The following is a 9,135-nucleotide window of genomic DNA, read 5'->3' as shown; positions in this document are numbered from 1 at the left end:
ATAATGGCATAGAACTACTAAAGCTTTCTCTGTGCAAAGATTGGAATCACGCTCATCCCACTAGATAAATTAGTTACTCCCATTCAGGTTCTGGAATTTATGGCATTCTTTGTTTGTTCCGCACGGCATGAATATTTATTGCCAATCGTGTGTCATGCCAATGCCGCCTTTGGTTGGTTGCTTGGCTTGTATGCTTAGCTCAATATAATTGTTTGTAGTGTTTGCTGTTTTTTGTGTTTAAGTAGGAGTAGTTTAACACTGCCTTTGCCGGTCCCAAGCCCGGATGAGAAAATGTGGAGGGGACTGCAGTTAGCTCCTCTGTATCCTTTGCATTAGAACTGTCATGGTCTCTTAATATTTTACATTGAGTAGCAGTGAATGAAGCGAGTAGAAGTTGCACAGATTGTCCAGTCGAATACCGAATCGTCACACAATGTGGTGGCAAGCTTTGGAATGCATCCTTTGCTATGAAGAATCTGGGCAAGTGTAATTTTGTAGTCAGTCAGACTCCTCCAGGAACTTGCTGATTCCTAGCTGTACAAGGTCAGTGCTTTACTTACGTTCCCAGAGGGAAGTGAGTGTATAGGAAGCTTTGAATGAAAGGCGGCCTCATGTACCACAATTCTCTAGAACAGATGTACTAGTTCAATTGTTGTGGGTAACTGCTTCCTTAGAAAATGCTGTGATATTGTAGGTAATGGAAGCCGGACCTGCAGTATGCAAGCAAATGGGGATGGTTCACGAGTTCCCTGATAATTTCAGTTTCAGTAAACTGGCAGGTATGGTTTGCATGACTGATCCTTATACTGCACTTGGATGGGCGTGGTTATCATAGCAGTGATTCAGGAGCTGGGAAATACGTACATTATTACTAGTTGAGTTAATGATGTGTACTAAGGTTAGTAGAGGAATTGTGATAATCTGTAGAAGTAAGTTCAGGGTGTGTTGGGAATTGGAACTACAGTACTGGTTGTCCTTGAGCAGAGATGCAGGTATGGTGGTTCATTTTCAGAGTGGAAATTCAAGTCCGACGAAACTGAAGCTTCAACCACTGCAATCCTCAACGGGCGACGGCTATCCTACGGTCAGGTGAAAGACCTCTAGAGACAAAGCTGCCCCCTTCATCACCTCGTGTGTAGTGGTTCATGCCCTTGTTCATTTTAGTTAGACACACCAACAGTCAAGCTTTGCGCCCTAGATGTTGCTGCAGTTTCAGGCTTTCAGCTGTATACAAATTTCCGACCACAGAGTCTGTCTCGTCTTGTTGTAATTTTATCGCGCTGGAATCTTAAATCTTGTAAGCACAGATGTGTCTTTTCTGTTAGTATGTTGTTGAATCATTGGCGAGTAGAACGTCCACATTTGTTTGTCCAGTGGGTGCTGATGTCCTGGAACTTTGGGTTATTCGACGGTGACCTGTTTTTCCTTTTGAATTCGACAGTGACATGTTTTTCCTTTCTAATGAAGCATAGGGCTTTATTCAAGACCTAAATACATCATGGGTCATAGAACTTGCACGTTAACGGTCAGTTTAGTGTATAAACTTGTAAAATATATATTTCTGGTCAGCGAACTTGTCCGATAGTTCAAATACGGTGCTTCCTCCCATATCCAGCCGTATTTTGCGCTTACCTGGCGTGCCAGCGTACAGGCGGCCACTGTCAGTGGCTGGTAGCGGCTGCACTGGATTTTTTTTCTACAGAAATTGCCTTGCATTTTTTTCATTGACGCACACAGAGTCCCTCAAATAAAATGAAAAAAGGAGGGGCTGGTGGTTTAGAAGTTAGAACGCACATCCACTGCTAGTAGGCTCACCCACCCGTACAGCCACCAAACGAATATCATTTCAAGACTGACCGAAAAAATTAAAGGTAAATCTAACCAAATAATAAGAAGCCCGCTGTTTGAACCTGCAAATGAGTGACGACCACAAGGACACATGATGTAAAATAGGGATAAAAGAAATTTATTTTGTCCGTTCTTGTTTAGTTGATTTGTCCAAAAGAATTTACGTACATTCATTCTGCATTATATTTTTTTATCCAAAAAATATAGTTGAATTCAAACATATTTTGTCCAAAAGATTTTTAGACTAAACATATTTGAATTCAAACAAAAATTTAGTTGATTTGTCCAAAAAATTACATGCATTCATACTACACTATATTTCCTGTTATCTAGATTTAAAGATTTAAAATTATTTGAATTCAAACAAAAATTTCATTGATTTGTCCCAAAGAATTTACGTACACTCATTCTGCGCTATATTTTCTTTTATCTCAATATTTATATTTAACATTATTTGAATTTAAAAAATAGTTGATTTCCCCCCAAAAAAAAGGTTACGTACATTCATACGACACTATATTTTCTTTATCTAGATTCTAAATCTAAAATTAATCAAATTCAAACAAAAATTCCATTAATTTGTCCCAAAGAGTTTACGTACATTCATTCGCCGCTATACTTTCTTTCTTTGGATTTTTTTATATTTAACATTGTCGAATTCAAACAAAAATTTAGTTGATTTGTCCCAAAGAATTTACGTACATTCATTCCGTGCTATACTTTCTTTCTCTGGATTTTTTATATTTAACATTGTTCGAATTCAAACAAAAATTTAGTTGATTTGTACCAAAGAATTTACGTACATTCATTCTGCGCTAAAATTTCTTTCTATGGATTTTTTATATTTAAAATTATTTAAATTCAAACAAAAATTTAGTTGATTTGTCCCAAAGAATTTACGTACATTCATTTTGCGCTAAACTTTCTTTCTATGGATTTTTTATATTTAACATTATTTAAATTCACACAAAAATTTAGTTGATTTGTCCCAAAAATTTAGTTGATCACGTTTCATGTTTTTCTACTATTATTTATAATGTTTTAGAGTCATATTTCACTTTATGACGCAATTGTAATGTATTTTCTCTCTTATTGTGCAAGATTTCTATGGAGAGGAAAATCGCCGGCAGCCTGAATTCTGGGCCTAAAAAGAGCTACAACAGAGATAACTATTCTCTGGAGCTCCAAATGATCTAAAATTTTACGAAGATTTATTTTGGAATTAATAAAAATACTGAAAGAAGAATCACGAGGAGGGACCCCACCAGAAAGCCACAATCTTAGGTGGGGCGCGCCACCTAAGCTTGTGGACCCAACAGCAGGCCTCTGTGGCCCCCTTCTCTTATATGAAGCCTTTTTCCCAAAAAAAAATAGAAGAATATTTTCGGGACAAAGAGCCACCGTCTCGAGGTGGAACCTGAGCAGGAGCACATTTGCTTTCCGGCGGAGCGATTTCGCCGCAGATACTTCCCTCTAGGAGGGTGAAATCGAAACTATTGGCATCATCAATGCTCATCTCATCATGGGAGGACTCATCTCCATCAACATCTTCACCAGTACCATCTTATCTCAAACCCTAGTTCATCTGTTGTATTCGATCTTTGCCTCCAAATCTTAGATTAATACATTTGAGTTGCTAGTAGTGTTGATTACATCTTGGATTTGATGCTAGTTGGTTTATTTGGTGAAAAAAAATATATGTTTAGATCCTCAATCATATATTATACTCCTCTGATATTGAACATGAATATGATTTGTGAGTAGTCCCGTTTGTTCTTGAGGACATAAGAGAAGTCTTGTTATAAGTACATGTGAAGTTGGTATTCGTTCAATATTTTGATGATGCATATGTTGTTATTCCTCTAGGGCGTGTTTGCTTACTCTCATCCCCCGTGCAATAACTGGGTGTTTGTAGACTGCACACATAACTGGGCCTGGCCCGACTGATGCATATAGGGCTCCCGAGCCAGGCTGAGCGGATACGCATGAATCCTCAGTTCCTTGCATGCAGGCACGAGCTGATGCAAACCCCCCCACACCCACCTCCCCAATCCCATCGCGCGTTCAACTTCATGCAGGGGTAACGATTCCCTTCACCACAACTCCCTCGTTTGCGTTTCTGGCTCACTCTCGCCCCTGTGCACATCATCGCCAGCCTCCGCCACCATTGCTCCCTGCCACATCTCATCTACTCCATGTGCGAGGCATCTGCCAGATCCAGACCCGAAATCGTTTTTATTACCTGAAGTGTCCCCCGACTTCCTCGGTTTCTCCTCCGCTGGTTCTCCGATTGGCCATCGTTGCCACCTTTTGGTCCTTCGCCTCATCATCTCAATCAAGCCAGGCTCAACCAGGATCCCCCATATGGTGTAGGCAAAGCTGCACAGGCAACCAAACATACCCCTCGTGATGTTGTGTGAACGTCAACTACATGACACTTCACCATGTTTGGGCATAGGGGAAGGCATTGGGGAGTAGTAAGTAGATGATGGGTTCTGAGAGTGAGAGAAACTTAAACCCTAGTTTATGCACTACTCCATAAGGGGCTGATTTGGGTCCGTATGTTTCATGCTATTGTTAGATTTATCTTAATTCTCCTTTCGTAGTTGTGAATGTTTGCGAGAGGGGGTAATCATAAGTGGGTTGTTTGTTCAAGTAAGAAAAACACCCTAACACCAGTCCACATATCAAATTATCAAAATAGTGAATGTGAATCAACTAAACATGATGAACGTAACTAAATGATCCACGTGTCCTCGAGAACGTTTTGCTCACTATAAGAAGTACCTTTAGCTTGTCCTTTGCTACAAAAAGGATTGGGCCACCTTGCTACACCTTTGTAATTATTGTTACTTGCTACAAATTATCTTTCTACCAAACTACCTATTGCCAGTACTTACAACACTTGCAGAGAATACCTTGTTGAAAACCGCTTATCATTTCCTTCTGCTCCTCATTGGATTTGACACTCTTACTTATCGAAAGGACTACGATTGATCCCCCATACTTGTTGGTCATCAGCCTGCAGAAGGATAACCAAATTACAAAATGGCATGATATGGATATGTCACTTAAGTTTCCGTGAGTGGTTAAAGAAACTTGCCATGGTTAATTTGCCCCAAGAATTAAACATATGAAACAAGTATAAAATACCTCCTTTCGAATCTGTTTGCCGGCTGCGACAGCATTCCCTCTCGTCGGCATGAAACCATCAACAGCAGTAGCCAGGGCATTCCGAACAATGATGCAAAAAGATCTGCAAATGAAAAATACATAATAAGAATTTAAGGCAACATTTTTTTTCTGAAAAAAAGAGAGAAAAGAAACCTTGCCAAGCTCTATTTCCACTCATATAAAATAGAAATACAAAAATATGAAAGTGACATTTACGTAATAAACCACCACATATATTAGAATGACAAGAATGTGAACATAGTACTATGGAAATTGATACGATGTAAGTAAGCAAACCACATAGTACATGTTGGCATTGCAAATTTTGCATTTAACCAACTAACTCCTACACACAAAAACATGGCAAAAACAAAAGAAGAAAAACAACTAAAAGAAAATCACACCTATAAGATGACATGGCAAATTTGCACTAGAAAAATAAGTACATGTATGACAACATGGAAAAAATGTGAGTCAATCACCGAAAGCTAGAATTTTTGAAGATAAGAATCTTCTGCATACATAAGAGCATGGAAATGAAGTTATCTAAGGCACATAACTAAACATGAACCATGGAAAAAAATAGGGAACAAAATTCCTACACACAAAGAAAGAGCATGACAACAAAGTACACAAATCAAACATGTAACTAGATCACATGGCCCAAAAAATGGAAAATGCAGAGAACAAACATGGCAATAGTTACATTTGAATGAAAAATAGGGGACATGAGCATAACAAACACAAGTGTACATCATGCACAACAAAACATGGCAAAAGGTGACCAACCTACAAGGGGCAGCATTGCAATAATAAGTTTACTCAACAAGAAAGAAAGGACAACACAACAAGAGACAAATTGGGATTTGCCCTCAATGAAGGAAAATTTTCCATTGATGCCGAAATGCCCCGGGACTGTCAGCATGACAAAAGGATAATGGGGAGTTGTGGGTGATGTCTGCTAGAACTACGTCGGTATTTCCCTAAAGAGGAAGGGATGATGCAGTATAGCGACAGTAGGTATTTCCCTTAGTGATGAGACCAAGGTTATCGAACCAGTAGGAGAACCTCCTCACACCACGTAAACAACACCTGCACACAAATAACAAATACCTGCAACCCGACGTGTTAAAGGGGTTGTCAATCCCTTTCGGGTACGGCGTCTCAAGATAGGCAAATAACATGAGGTAAAAGTGGTAGATAGGATAAATAGATCGTGGAACAAATAAATTGCAGCAAGGTATTTTTGTAATTTTGGTTTAATTGATCTGAAAATAAATGCAAAGGAAAATAGATCTCAAAGGCAAATATGATGAAAAGAGACCCAGGGGCCGTAGCTTTCACTAGTGGCTTCTCTTGAGAAAAATAGAAAACGGTGGGAAAACAATTACTGTTGGGCAATTGATAGAACTTCAAATAATTATGACGATATCCAGGCAATGATCATTACATAGGCATCACGTCCAAGATTAGTACACCGACTCCTGCCTGCATCTACTACTATTACTTCACACATCGACCGCTATCCAGCATGCATCTAGTGTATTAAGTTAATGCAAAAATGGAGTAATGCAATAAGAATGATGACATGATGTAGACAAGATCCATTTATGTATTATGAAGGTATAGATCCCATCTTGTTATCCTTAGTAGAAACAATACATACATGTCGGTTCTCCTTCTGTCATTGGGATCAAGCACCGTAAGATCGAACCCACTATAAACCCCCTCTTCCCATTGCAAGATAAATAGATCAAGTTGGCCAAACAAAACCCAAATATCGGAGAAGAAATACGTGGCTATAAGCAATCATGCATATAAGAGATCAAAGAAGACTCAGGTAACTTTCATGGATAAAAACATAGATCTGATCATAAACTCAAAGTTCATCGGATCACAACAAACACACCGCAAAAAGGCTTACATCATATGGATCTCTGATGTCGCTTGAAGCTACGTCAATATTTCCCTAAAAAGGAAGGGATGCTTGGATCCCAACAAACACACCGCAAAAAGGCTTACATCATATGGATCTCTGATGTCGCTTGAAGCTACGTCGATATTTCCCTAAAAAGGAAGGGATGATGTAGCACAACGGCGGTAGGTATTTCCCTCAAATATGAAACCAAGATTATCGAACGAGTAGGAGAACCAAGCCACACAACGTAAACAGCCCCTGCACACAAATAACGACACCTCGCAACCCGACGTGTTAAAGGGGTTGTCAATCCCTTTCGGGGTACGACGCCTCAAGATAGGCAAATGACGTGAGGTAAATTTGTAGATAGGATAAATAGATTGCGGAACAAATAAATTGCCGGAAGGTATTTTTGTATTTTTGGTTTAATAGATCTGAAAATAAACGCAAGAGAAAATAGATCACAAATGCAAATATGATGAAAAGAGACCCGAGGGCCGTAGGTTTCACTAGTGGCTTCTCTCGAGAAAAATAGCAAATGGTGAGAAAACAACTACTGTTGGGCAATTGATATAACTTCAAATAATCATGATGATGTCCAGGCAATGATCATTACATATGCATCACATCCAAGATTAGTAGACCGACTCCTGCCTGTATCTACTACTATTACTCCACACATTGACCGCTATCCAACATGCATCTAGTGTATTAAGTTAATGAAAAAAATGGAGTAATGCAATAAGAACGATGACATGATGTAGACAAGATCCGTTTATCTATTATGAAGATATAGATCCCATCTTGTTATCCTTAGTAGCAACGACACATACGTGTTAGTTTCCCTTCTGTCACTAGGATCAAGCACCGTAAGATCGAACCCACTACAAAGCACCTCTTCCCATTGCAAGATAAATAGATCAAGTTGGCCAAACAAAACCCGAATATCGGAGAAGAAATATGAGGCTATAAGCAATCATGCATATAAGAGATCAAAGAAGACTCAAATAAATTTTATGCATAGAAAAATAGATCTGATCATAAACTCACAGTTCATCGGATCCCAACAAACACACCGCAAAAATGCTTACATCATATGGATCTCCGATGTCGCTTGAAGCTACATCGATATTCCCCCAAAGAGGAAGGGATGGTGCAGGACAGCAGCGGTAGGTATTTCCCTCAGATATGAAACCAAGGTTATCGAACCAGTAGGAGAACCAAGCAACACAACGTAAACAACCCTTGCACATAAATAACAACACCTCGCAACCCGACGTGTTAAAGGGGGGTTGTCAATCCCTTTCGAGGTACGGCGCCTCAAGATAGGCAAAGGACATGAGGTAAATTTGTAGATAGGATAAATAGATGTCGGAAAAAAAATTGCAGCAAGGTATTTTTGTATTTTTGGTTTAATAGATCTGAAAATAAATGCAAGAGAAAATAATCGCAAAGGCAAATATGATGAAAAGAGACCCGGGGGCCGTAGGTTTCACTAGTGGCTTCTCTCGAGAAAAATAGCAAATGGTGGGAAAATAATTATTGTTGGGCAATTGATAGAACTTAAAATAATCATGACGATATCCAGACAATGATCATTACATAGGCATCATGTCCAAGATTAGTAGACCGACTCCTGCCTGCATCTACTACTATTACTCCACACATCGACCGCTATCCAGCATGCATCTAGTCTATTAAGTTAATGAGAAAACGGAGTAATGCAATAAGAATGATGACATGATGTACACAAGATCCGTTTAGCTATTATGAAGATACAACGATACATACATGTTGGTTCCCCTTCTGTCACTGGGATCAAGCACCGTAAGATCAAACCCACTACAAAGCACCTCTTCCCATTGCAAGATAAATAGATCAAGTTGCCAAGCAAAACCCAAATATCGGAGAAGAAATATCAGGCTATAAACAATCATGCATATAAGAGATCAAAGAAGACTCAAATAACTTTCATGGATAAAAACATAGATCTGATCATAAACTCAAAGTTCATTGGATCCCAAAAAGCACATCCCAAAAAGGCTTACATCATATGGATCTCTGATGTCGCTTTAAGCTACGTCGGTATTTCCCCAAAGAGGAAGGGATGATGCAGCACAACGGCAGTAGGTATTTCCCTCAGATATGAAACCAAGGTTATCGAACCAGTAGGAGAACCAAGCAACACAACGTAA

At 39.2% G+C, this 9,135-nt stretch overlaps 1 long non-coding RNA gene across 1 annotated transcript; it reads left to right on the top strand.

The window, feature by feature from the left end:
• The first annotated feature begins 271 nt into the window (after positions 1-271).
• Positions 272-1,304, top strand: LOC123138014 (uncharacterized). The gene is made up of 2 exons (XR_006468742.1): positions 272-543; positions 695-1,304. It is a non-coding gene; the product is annotated as an uncharacterized lncRNA (long non-coding RNA).
• Positions 1,305-9,135: the final 7,831 nt, after the last annotated feature.

The sequence above is a fragment of the Triticum aestivum genome, chromosome 1B, assembly GCF_018294505.1.
Source record: "Triticum aestivum cultivar Chinese Spring chromosome 1B, IWGSC CS RefSeq v2.1, whole genome shotgun sequence".
Classification (NCBI taxonomy): Eukaryota; Viridiplantae; Streptophyta; class Magnoliopsida; order Poales; family Poaceae; genus Triticum; species Triticum aestivum.
This window is presented reverse-complemented; position numbering and strand designations above follow the sequence as displayed.